Below are 12316 nucleotides of genomic sequence, written 5' to 3' on the forward strand. Positions count from 1 at the left end.
CTTATCTACAGCATTACAGAATGCTGTAGATAAGCCCCTGATGCCAGTGGCCTTAGCTTATAGGCGAATTTTGTGGTGACAGATTCCTTTTAATTATATCCAGTTGCCTTTCCTTGATGTTCTAATCAATAAAGAATGGGATGGGACCATATACAAACAGTAAAAGCCTAATAAAGTGGGATAGCCACCACTCCATTTTCCTACAAAAAAGGAATACCCAATGGACGAGAGACAGACACTCCTCCATGCCTAACCAAGAGACCAAGAAAAAGATGGTATAATACGAGAAATTGGAACTTGCGACAATTAGAGTGACCATATCTTTAATATCCTCAGAAAACACTCATATACTTGTGGCCAACCCAGACCTGAGGAGTTCAGTGGGATCTACTCCCACAATAACTTTCAGTAAGGGTCGCACAATTAGGGACCATTTAGTGCACAGTTTCTATATAAACCTGCCCCAGGGTGACTTGGCTAGATAGCAGAATCTGCGGTTTCTTTAGATGTGGAGAATGTTGCACATGTATTTGGATGAGACCATGTAAATCTTTCTTCAGTTCCTCCACTGGTAAAACCTTTTTCCAGAGGGAATTTCCCAACTGTAAAACCTCAGGACTTGTATATATGGCCACATGCACCTGCCCCCTAGATTATGTAGGCAAGTCCAAGAGGGAGTTTAGGAGGAGGGTAAGGGAGTATTTGGGTCATACACGCCATGGTCGGGACACCACATTAGCGAGACATACTGTATGAACAGTGTACATCGAGGCGACACCTGAGACGTCTCCTTTTGTATCATTGAGGTGGTTACACCCAATGTGAGAGGAGGTGATCACAAAAGATGTGTCCTCAAAAAGGAAAGGGAGAGTATTTTTAGCCTGGATTCACGAGCCCCTAAGGGACTCAATGAGTAAATTTCCTATACCTGATTTGTGTGAACACAGCCCCATCCTGGATTACATTTTTGGATTTTATCCTCTACTGATTGCTACTCAGCTCCCTGTGAATGGGAATCACATATTGTTGTACTTCATCCAGGTATCTGAGCTTCTATATCAGAATGATTTCTTATCAGTTATATCTCACATATACTATTTAGTAATTAACAAGTGTGGTGAATGTGATCCTTGGGTATCTCTAATTCTGGAATAAGGGTCACATTTGACCATTTAGGAATATACTGTGGGCCACCATCCCATATTTTATGTAGGGATAAAGTAGATCTACATGCCTATTTCATGATGGGAGGAAGTGCAATAGTTGTTTTTCGTCTCTCAGAAAAGGGACTCTTCTATAATGGTGGAATGCAATCCAAATTCATTATGTGCTCCGGCGTGGAACACATGCGCCTGGACTTGCGCAGTCACAGATATGAGATAGGGATGCTCTCTGGCTTGAAATGCACATGTCTGGGAATGCACAATCGCGGATATTGACCCTCGATGAGCTCCAGCGTGGAACGCATAACTATCGGTATGTGCAGTCACGGGTACGAGAGGCGCAGTCACGGTTGCAATCAGTTTATCTGGCATTTCAGTATAAAGCATATCACTTCCGGGCATGCACATGATGGGACGGACATAATCGGACCTCTAGCACATGAGAAGTAGCACAGGTATTATTGTAGACAGACTCCATTCTATATGTCCTATGACCATTCACCTCTAGGAATGGGAATGGGTCTCCTAGTCTGGGGAGTGGTTTTTGAGAAGTGGGATATTTAAACATGGACACCTGGCTATTAGGCACACTATGCTGAACATCCTGAATCATCATCCCTGTATCAAGCCCCCTGATGAAGCTGTTGGGGGAACGCTTCAAGGCAGATTATTGAAAAATTCTGTGATGAGTACCATACCCCTGAGGTGCCAGAACAGTAGAACACTCCATAAGTGATCCCATTTTACAAACTACACCTCTCAATGAATAAATCTAGGGTTGTAATAATCATATTGATACCGTGGGTGTGTCACAGAATTTTATACCATTGAGTAGTAAAGAAAAATTAATTACATCTTTACCACAAAAATTTTGTTTTAGCCCCAGATTTAACATTTTCACACAAGAAGTGGGTAAAATTGGCACCAGAATTTGCCCCACAATTTCTGCTGAATATAGAAATACACCAGTGCCAGTACAGGGGTAGCACTGCTGCAGCCAGGCATGTCCTCTGAAAGCCGGAGGAGTGACTGCTCCAGTAAGGAGGGAAAAAGGAGAGCAGGGCAGGCCAGACAGGTGCTGGTAGTGGGGGACTCAATTATTAGGGGAATAGATAGGGCAATCTGTCACAAAGACAGGGATCGTCGGATGGTGTGCTGCCTACCTGGCGCTCGAGTCCGACACATCGCTGATCGGGTGGACAGATTACTGGGAGGGGCTGGTGAGGACCCAGCGGTCATGGTGCACATTGGCACAAATGACAAAGTTAGAGGTAGGTGGAAGGTCCTTAAAGATGATTTCAGGGAATTAGGCTGCAAGCTGAAAGCAAGGACCTCCAACGTGGTATTTTCCGAAATACTGCCTGTACCACGTGCCACGCCAGAGAGGCAACGGGAGATTAGGGAGGTTAATAAGTGGCTCAAGAATTGGTGTAGGAAGGAGGGGTTTGGGTTCCTGCAGAACTGGGCCGACTTCTCAGTGGGCTACAGGCTCTACGCTAGGGACGGGCTGCACCTCAATGGGGAAGGTGCAGCTGTGCTGGGGGAGAAAATGGTTAGAAGGTTGGAGGAGTGTTTAAACTAGGGATTGGGGGGGAGGGTATTCATTTTATAGGAGGGGAAGATAGTGCAGATAGAGACCTGGGCACAAATAAGGAAGTTGGGGGTGGCGGTGGCATGGGGGGTGGGGTTAGAACAGTTAGTAATTTAAGAAAGAATAGAGGTACAGAGAGTAACATCAAGTGCATGTATACTAATGCCAGAAGCCTCGCCAACAAAATGGATGAATTAGAACTAATGTTGTTGGAGCATAATTATGACATGGTGGGGATATCTGAAACATGGCTGGATGAGAGCCATGACTGGGCTGTTAACTTGCAGGGCTATAGCCTGTTCAGAAATGACCGCACAGATAAGCGAGGGGGTGGGGTGTGTCTGTATGTAAAATCGACCTTAAAACCCATCCTGCGTGATAATATAGGTGAATCTAATGAAAATGTAGAGTCTCTGTGGGTGGAGATAAGGGGAGGGGGAAAAAATAATAAATTACTGATAGGGGTTTGTTATAAATCTCCAAAACTAATGGAAGCAATGGAGAATATCCTCGTAAAGCAAATAGATGAAGCTGCGACTCAAGGAGAAGTCATTATTATGGGGGACTTCAACTACCCTGAAATAGATTGGGGAACAGAAACCTGCAGTTCCAGCAAAGGTAATCGGTTTTTGACAACTATGAGAGACAATTACCTTTCACAACTGGTTCAGGACCCAACAAGGAGGGGGGCACTGCTAGACCTAATATTAACCAACAGGCCAGACCGCATATCAAATATAAGGGTTGGGGGTCACTTGGGGAATAGTGATCACAAAATAATAAGTTTTCATGTAACCTTTAATAAGATGGGTAGTAGGGGGGTGACAAGGACACTAAACTTCAGGAGGGCAAATTTCCAACGGATGAGAGAGGATCTTGGTGCAATTAACTGGGACGATATCCTGAGACACAAAAATACACAAAGAAAATGGGAGACATTTATTAGCATCCTGGATAGGACCTGTGCACAGTATATACCGTATGGGAATAAACATACTAGAAATAGGAGGAAACCAATATGGCTAAATAGAGCTGTAAGGGGCGCAATAAGGGACAAAAAGAAAGCATTTAGAGAATTAAAGGAAGTAGGTAGTGAGGAGGCATTAAATAAATACAGAAAATTAAATACATTCTGTAAAAAGCAAATCAAGGCAGCAAAGATTGAGACCGAGAGACTCATTGCCAGAGAGAGTAAAAATAATCCCAAAATATTCTTTAACTATATAAATAGTAAGAAACTAAAAAATGACAGTGTTGGCCCCCTTAAAAATAGTCTGGGTGAAATGGTGGATGAGGATGAGGAAAAAGCCAATATGCTAAATGACTTTTTTTCATCAGTATTTACAAAAGAAAATCCCATGGCAGACAAAATGACTAGTGATAAAAATTCCCCATTAAATGTCACCTGCTTAACCCAGCAGGAAGTACAGCGGCGTCTAAAAATAACTAAAATTGACAAATCTCCGGGCCCGGATGGGATACACCCCCGAGTACTGCAGGAACTAAGTACAGTCATTGATAGACCATTATTTTTAATCTTTAAAGACTCCATAATAACAGGGTCTGTACCACAGGACTGGCGTATAGCAAATGTGGTGCCAATATTCAAAAAAGGGGCAAAAACTGAACTCGGTAATTATAGGCCAGTAAGTTTAACCTCTACTGTGGGTAAAATCCTGGAGGGCATTCTAAGGGATGCTATGATGGAGTATCTGAAGAGGAATAACCTCATGACCCAGTATCAGCACGGGTTTACTAGGGACCGTTCATGTCAGACTAATTTGATCAGCTTCTATGAAGAGGTAAGTTCAGGACTGGACCAAGGGAACCCAGTGGACGTAGTATATATGGACTTTTCCAAAGCTTTTGATACGGTGCCACACAAAAGGTTGTTACATAAAATGAGAGTAATGGGGATAGGGGAAAATATGTGTAAGTGGGTTGAGAGCTGGCTCAGGGATAGGAAACAAAGGGTGGTTATTAATGGAGCACACTCGGACTGGGTCACGGTTAGCAGTGGGGTACCACAGGGGTCAGTATTGGGCCCTCTTCTTTTTAACATATTTATTAATGACCTTGTAGGGGGCATTCAGAGTAGAATTTCAATATTTGCAGATGACACTAAACTCTGCAGGGTAATCAATACAGGGGAGGACAATTTTATATTACAGGATGATTTATGTAAACTAGAAGCTTGGGCTGATAAATGGCAAATGAGCTTTAATGGGGATAAATGTAAGGTCATGCACTTGGGTAGAAGTAATAAGATGTATAACTATGTGCTTAATTCTAAAACTCTGGGCAAAACCGTCAATGAAAAAGACCTGGGTGTATGGGTGGATGACAAACTCATATTCAGTGGCCAGTGTCAGGCAGCTGCTACAAAGGCAAATAAAATAATGGGATGTATTAAAAGAGGCATAGATGCTCATGAGGAGAACATAATTTTACCTCTATACAAGTCACTAGTTCGACCACACTTAGAATACTGTGCACAGTTCTGGTCTCCGGTGTATAAGAAAGACATAGCTGAACTGGAGCGGGTGCAGAGAAGAGCGACCAAGGTTATTAGAGGACTGAGGGGTCTGCAATACCAAGATAGGTTATTACACTTGGGGCTATTTAGTTTGGAAAAACGAAGACTAAGGGGTGATCTTATGTTAATGTATAAATATATGAGGGGACAGTACAAAGACCTTTCTGATGATCTTTTTAATCATAGACCTGAGACAGGGACAAGGGGGCATCCTCTACGTCTGGAGGAAAGAAGGTTTAAGCATAATAACAGACGCGGATTCTTTACTGTAAGAGCAGTGAGACTATGGAACTCTCTGCCGTATGATGTTGTAATGAGTGATTCATTAATTAAATTTAAGAGGGGACTGGATGCCTTTCTGGAAAAGTATAATGTTACAGGGTATATACACTAGATTCCTTGATAAGGCGTTGATCCAGGGAACTAGTCTGATTGCCGTATGTGGAGTCGGGAAGGAATTTTTTTCCCCATGGTGGAGTTACTCTTTGCCACATGGGGTTTTTTTGCCTTCCCCTGGATCAACATGTTAGGGCATGTTAGGTTAGGCTATGGGTTGAACTAGATGGACTTACAGTCTTCCTTCAACCTTAATAACTATGTAACTATGTAACTATGTAACCATATGTGGTTGAACAGTACTGCTTAGCCATACGCTATTTGCCTCCTGTAGTGCAGATTTTTCTTGAATAGTTTGCGCACTCCAAATAAAGAGCCTACTAAGTGCTAGAGTGCAGAATCCCCCCCAAGTCACCCCATTTTGGAAATTATACCCCTGTCAAATGGGAACGCTAAAGGTAGTTTATGCACACTGGGGCTCAGAAGGGAGGGGGGTGTTGTGAATTCCGTTCTCGGGCTCCCTCCTGTGGTCATGAGTGGTACTGTGTGAGTTTGTTCTTGGGCTCCCTCTGGTGGCCTTTAGTGATATGGCTGGGCACAGCTGCTTCATTTCCTTCTATGCTGGGCCTATTTAACTCACCTGGACCTTCATTTGTTGCCTGCTGTCGGTGTATTCAGTCCTGACTCTGAGCTCTCCTGAATATTCCTTGTGACCAGTCTCCTGCTGGAGAAGCTAAGTTTGCTTGTTCATTTTGCTCATTATTTCCTTGAAAACGTTTCTCAGTATATGATGAGTTCAGTCCAGCTCGCTTTTATGTGATTTTTTGCTTGCTGGTTAGTTCTGGGGTGCAGAGGGCACCCCTCACATCGTGAGTCGGTGTGGGGGGTTCTTGTATTCTCTGCGTGGTTTATTTTTGATAGGAGTCTGTGCGGTCAGTACAAAAACTATCTATTTTCTGTCTATCTAGTGTTAGCGGGCCTCATTTGCTAAACCTGTTTCATTTCTACGTTTGTATTTTCCCCTTAACTCACCGTTATTATTTGTGGGGGGCTGTCTATAACTTTGGGGTTATTTCTCTGAGGCAAGTGAGGTCTTTGCTTTCTCTCTAGGGGCAGTCAGTTTCTCAGGCTGTGAAGAGGCGTCTAGGTTTTTAGGTAACGCTCCACGGCTGCCTTTAGTGTGTTGGATAGGTTCAGGATTGCGGTCAGTATAGCTTCCACATCCCCAGAACTTGTCCTATCATTCTGGTCATATGTGTCAGGTCAGTTTTGAGATCCTACCACCGGATCATAACAGTACAGCAGGCCGCAAAGTGTTAATGCAGCAGAAGAGGGAGAAGAGAAATCCTGAAGTCATTTTTTTTTTCTCTCTGCACTGTGTTTAGTCTCTCTCCTCCCCTTAATCTCTGGGTGGTTCTGAACTCAGATATGGACATTCAGAGTCTGTCTTCTAGTGTGGATCATCTCACTGCAAGGGTACAGGGCATTCAGGATTATGTAGTCCGCAGTCCTATGTCAGAGCCTAAAATACCAATTCCTGAGCTGTTCTCCGGAGATAGATCTAGGTTTTTGAACTTTAAGAATAATTGTAAGTTATTCCTTTCTCTGAGACCTCGCTCCTCTGGTGATTCTGTTCAGCAAGTTAAAATTGTTATTTCTTTGTTGCGTGGTGACCCTCAAGATTGGGCATTCTCTCTGGCGCCAGGAGATCCTGCATTGCTAAATGTGGATGCGTTTTTTCTGGCGCTTGGAGTGCTTTATGAGGAACCTAATCTGGTAGACCAAGCAGAGAAGGTTTTGCTGGCTCTCTCCCAGGGTCAAGATGAAGCAGAGGTTTACTGTCAGAAGTTTAGGAAGTGGTCTGTGCTCACTCAATGGAATGAGTGCGCCCTGGCGGCGATTTTCAGAAAGGGTCTTTCTGAAGCCCTTAAAGATGTTATGGTGGGGTTCCTCACGCCTGTGGGTCTGAATGAGTCTATGTCTTTGGCCATTCAGATAGATCGGCGTCTGCGGGAGCGCAAACCTGTGCACCATCTGGCGGTATTTTCTGAGCAGAAACCTGAGCCTATGCAATGCGACAGGATTCTGACCAGAGTTGAACGGCAAAACCACAGACGTCAGAATGGGTTGTGCTTTTACTGTGGTGATTCTACTCATGTTATCTCAGAGTGTTCTAAGCGCACAAAAAGGTTCGCCAAGTCTGTCACCATTGGTACTGTACAACCTAAATTCATTTTGTCTGTTACTTTGATTCGCTCTCTGTCATCCTACTCAGTTATGGCTTTTGTGGATTCAGGTGCCGCCCTGAATTTGATGGATTTGTCATTTGCCAGGCGCTGTGGTTTTATCTTGGAGCCTTTACAGTTCCCTATCCCACTAAAGGGAATTGATGCTACGCCATTGGCCAAGAATAAACCTCAGTACTGGACCCAAGTGACCATGTGCATGGCTCCTGCACATCAGGAGGTGATTCGCTTTCTTGTGCTACATAATTTGCATGATGTTGTTTTGTTGGGTCTGCCATGGCTGCAGGCTCATAATCCAGTCCTGGATTGGAAAGCAATGTCTGTGTCAAGTTGGGGTTGCCAGGGAATTCATGGCGATGCTCCTTTGGTGTCAATTGCTTCTTCTACTCCTTCTGAAGTCCCTGAATTTTTGTCGGACTACCAGGATGTATTTGATGAGCCCAAATCTAGTGCTCTACCTCCTCATAGGGATTGTGATTGTGCTATAAATCTGATTCCTGGTAGCAAATTCCCTAAGGGACGACTTTTTAATTTATCTGTACCAGAACATGCCGCTATGCGGAGTTATATAAAGGAGTCCTTGGAGAAGGGGCATATTCGCCCGTCCTCGTCCCCTTTAGGTGCGGGGTTCTTTTTTGTGGCCAAGAAGGATGGTTCTCTGAGACCCTGTATAGATTATCGCCTTCTAAATAACATCACGGTCAAATTTCAGTACCCCTTGCCACTGTTGTCTGATCTGATTGCCCGGATTAGGGGGGCCAGTTGGTTCACCAAGATAGATCTTCGAGGAGCGTATAATCTTGTGCGCATAAAGCAGGGCAATGAATGGAAAACAGCATTTAATACGCCCGAAGGCCATTTTGAGTACTTGGTGATGCCGTTTGGGCTTTCTAATGCCCCCTCTGTGTTTCAGTCCTTCATGCATGACATCTTCCGAAAGTATCTGGATAGATTTATGATTGTGTACCTGGATGATATTTTGGTCTTTTCTGATGATTGGGAGTCTCATGTGAAGCAGGTCAGGATGGTATTTCAGGTCCTGCGTGCCAATGCCTTGTTTGTGAAGGGCTCTAAATGTCTCTTCGGAGTCCAGAAGGTTTCCTTTTTGGGCTTTATTTTTTCTCCTTCTACTATCGAGATGGATCCAGTCAAGGTCCAGGCTATTTATGACTGGACTCAACCTACATCTGTAAAGAGTCTTCAGAAGTTCTTGGGTTTTGCTAATTTTTACCGTCGCTTCATCACTAATTTTTCTAGTGTGGTTAAGCCTTTGACGGATTTGACCAAGAAGGGTTCTGATGTGACGAATTGGTCTCCTGCGGCCGTGGAGGCCTTTCAGGAGCTGAAACGTCGATTTTCTTCGGCTCCTGTCTTGCGCCAGCCCGATGTCTCTCTTCCCTTTCAGGTCGAGGTTGATGCTTCTGAGATTGGAGCAGGGGCTGTCTTGTCGCAGAGAAGCTCTGATGGCTCTGTGATGAGACCATGTGCTTTCTTTTCAAGAAAGTTTTCGCCTGCCGAGCGGAATTATGATGTTGGTAATCGTGAGTTGTTGGCAATGAAGTGGGCATTTGAGGAGTGGCGAAATTGGCTTGAGGGAGCCAAGCATCGTGTGGTGGTCTTGACGGATCACAAGAATTTGACTTATCTCGAGTCTGCCAAACGGTTGAATCCGAGACAGGCTCGATGGTCGCTGTTTTTCTCTCGTTTCAATTTCGTGGTTTCATATCTTCCGGGTTCGAGAAACGTGAAGGCTGATGCCCTTTCTAGGAGTTTTGTACCTGACTCCCCGGAAGTTTCTGAACCGACTGGTGTCCTCAAAGAGGGGGTGATTTTGTCTGCCATCTATCCTGATCTGCGACGGGTGTTGCAGGAGTTTCAGGCCAATAGACCTGACCGTTGTCCACCGGAGAGACTGTTTGTCCCGGACAGATGGACCAGTAGAGTTATTTCCGAGGTTCATTCTTCGGTGTTGGCAGGTCATCCTGGGATTTTTGGTACCAGGGATTTGGTGGCGAGGTCCTTTTGGTGGCCTTCCTTGTCGCGGGATGTGCGTTCCTTTGTGCAGTCCTGTGGGATTTGTGCTCGGGCCAAGCCTTGCTGTTCTCGTGCCAGTGGATTGCTTTTGCCTTTCCCTGTCCCAAAGAGGCCTTGGACGCATATTTCCATGGATTTTATTTCGGATCTTCCTGTCTCTCAGAGGATGTCTGTCATCTGGGTGGTTTGTGATCGTTTTTCTAAAATGGTCCATTTGGTACCTTTGCCTAAGCTGCCTTCCTCCTCCGATTTGGTGCCACTGTTTTTTCAGAATGTGGTTCGTTTACATGGTATTCCGGAGAACATTGTGTCTGACAGAGGATCCCAGTTTGTGTTCAGATTTTGGCGGTCCTTTTGTGCTAAGATGGGCATTGAATTGTCTTTTTCGTCGGCCTTCCATCCTCAGACGAATGGCCAAACCGAACGAACTAATCAGACCTTGGAAACTTATTTGAGATGTTTTGTTTCTGCTGATCAGGATGATTGGGTGACTTTTTTGCCATTGGCTGAGTTTGCCCTCAATAATCGGGCTAGCTCTGCTACTTTGGTTTCACCTTTCTTTTGCAATTCTGGTTTTCATCCTCGTTTTTCCTCGGGTCAGGTTGAACCCTCTGACTGTCCTGGGGTGGATTCTGTGGTGGATAGGTTGCAGCAGATTTGGAACCATGTGGTGGACAATTTGACGTTGTCCCAAGAGAAGGCTCAGCGCTTTGCTAACCGCCGTCGCTGTGTGGGTCCCCGACTACGTGTGGGGGATTTGGTGTGGTTGTCTTCTCGTTATGTCCCGATGAAGGTTTCCTCTCCTAAGTTCAAGCCTCGTTTCATCGGTCCTTATAAGATTTTGGAAATCCTCAACCCTGTGTCATTTCGTTTGGACCTCCCAACATCGTTTGCCATTCATAATGTGTTCCATAGGTCATTGTTGCGGAGATATGTGGTGCCTGTGATCCCTTCTGTTGATCCTCCTGCTCCTGTCTTGGTCGAGGGGGAGTTGGAGTATGTGGTGGAGAAGATCTTGGATTCTTGTATTTCGAGACGGAAGCTTCAGTACTTAGTTAAATGGAAGGGCTATGGTCAGGAGGATAATTCCTGGGTTGTCGCCTCCGATGTCCATGCGGCCGATTTGGTTCGTGCCTTTCATTCGGCTCGTCCTGATCGGCCTGGGAGCTCTGGTGAGGGTTCGGTGACCCCTCCTCAAGGGGGGGGGGGTACTGTTGTGAATTCCGTTCTCGGGCTCCCTCCTGTGGTCATGAGTGGTACTGTGTGAGTTTGTTCTTGGGCTCCCTCTGGTGGCCTTTAGCGATATGGCTGGGCTCAGCTGCTTCATTTCCTTGTATGCTGGGCCTATTTAACTCACCTGGACCTTCATTTGTTGCCTGCTGTCGGTGTATTCAGTCCTGACTCTGAGCTCTCCTGAATATTCCTTGTGACCAGTCTCCTGCTGGAAAAGCCAAGTTTGCTTGTTCATTTTGCTCATTATTTCCTTGAAAACGTTTCTCAGTATATGATGAGTTCAGTCCAGCTCGCTTTTATGTGATTTTTTGCTTGCTGGTTAGTTCTGGGGTGCAGAGGGCACCCCTCACATCGTGAGTCGGTGTGGGGGTTCTTGTATTCTCTGCGTGGTTTATTTTTGATAGTTTTTGTACTGACCGCACAGACTCCTATCTATTTTCTGTCTATCTAGTGTTAGCGGGCCTCATTTGCTAAACCTGTTTCATTTCTACGTTTGTATTTTCCCCTTAACTCACCGTTATTATTTGTGGGGGGCTGTCTATAACTTTGGGGTTATTTCTCTGAGGTAAGTGAGGTCTTTGCTTTCTCTCTAGGGGCAGTCAGTTTCTCAGGCTGTGAAGAGGCGTCTAGGTTTTTAGGTAACGCTCCACGGCTGCCTTTAGTGTGTTGGATAGGTTCAGGATTGCGGTCAGTATAGCTTCCACATCCCCAGAACTTGTCCTATCATTCTGGTTATATGTGTCAGGTCAGTTTTGAGATCCTACCACCGGATCATAACAGGGGGGCATTTGGATTTGGGAGTGCAAAATTAGCTGAATTTATTTTTGGGGACAATGAACCATTTTGCTATTCCAAAGCCTTTGTGCTACCAGTAAGGTGGAAGCCTCCTATATTTCTGTTAACAGATGACAGACCTGAGTGGGGACTTGCTTTTTTTTTATGGATTGAGTTGAAGCTTTTATTGGGAACATTTTACATAAGGCTACTTTCACACTAGTCCGTCGGTACGGGCTGTCGCAAACCGACGTACCGACGGACAGTGTGTTAATGTAGCACAACATGGCCAGCGGATGCAGTTTTACAACGCATCCGCTGCCCATTGTGAGTTGCGGGGAGGAGGGGGCAGAGTTTCGGGCCTCGCATGAACGGTCGAAAATGGCGGATACGACGCACAAAA

The sequence above is a fragment of the Ranitomeya variabilis genome, chromosome 4 (assembly GCF_051348905.1).
Source record: "Ranitomeya variabilis isolate aRanVar5 chromosome 4, aRanVar5.hap1, whole genome shotgun sequence".
Classification (NCBI taxonomy): domain Eukaryota; kingdom Metazoa; phylum Chordata; class Amphibia; order Anura; family Dendrobatidae; genus Ranitomeya; species Ranitomeya variabilis.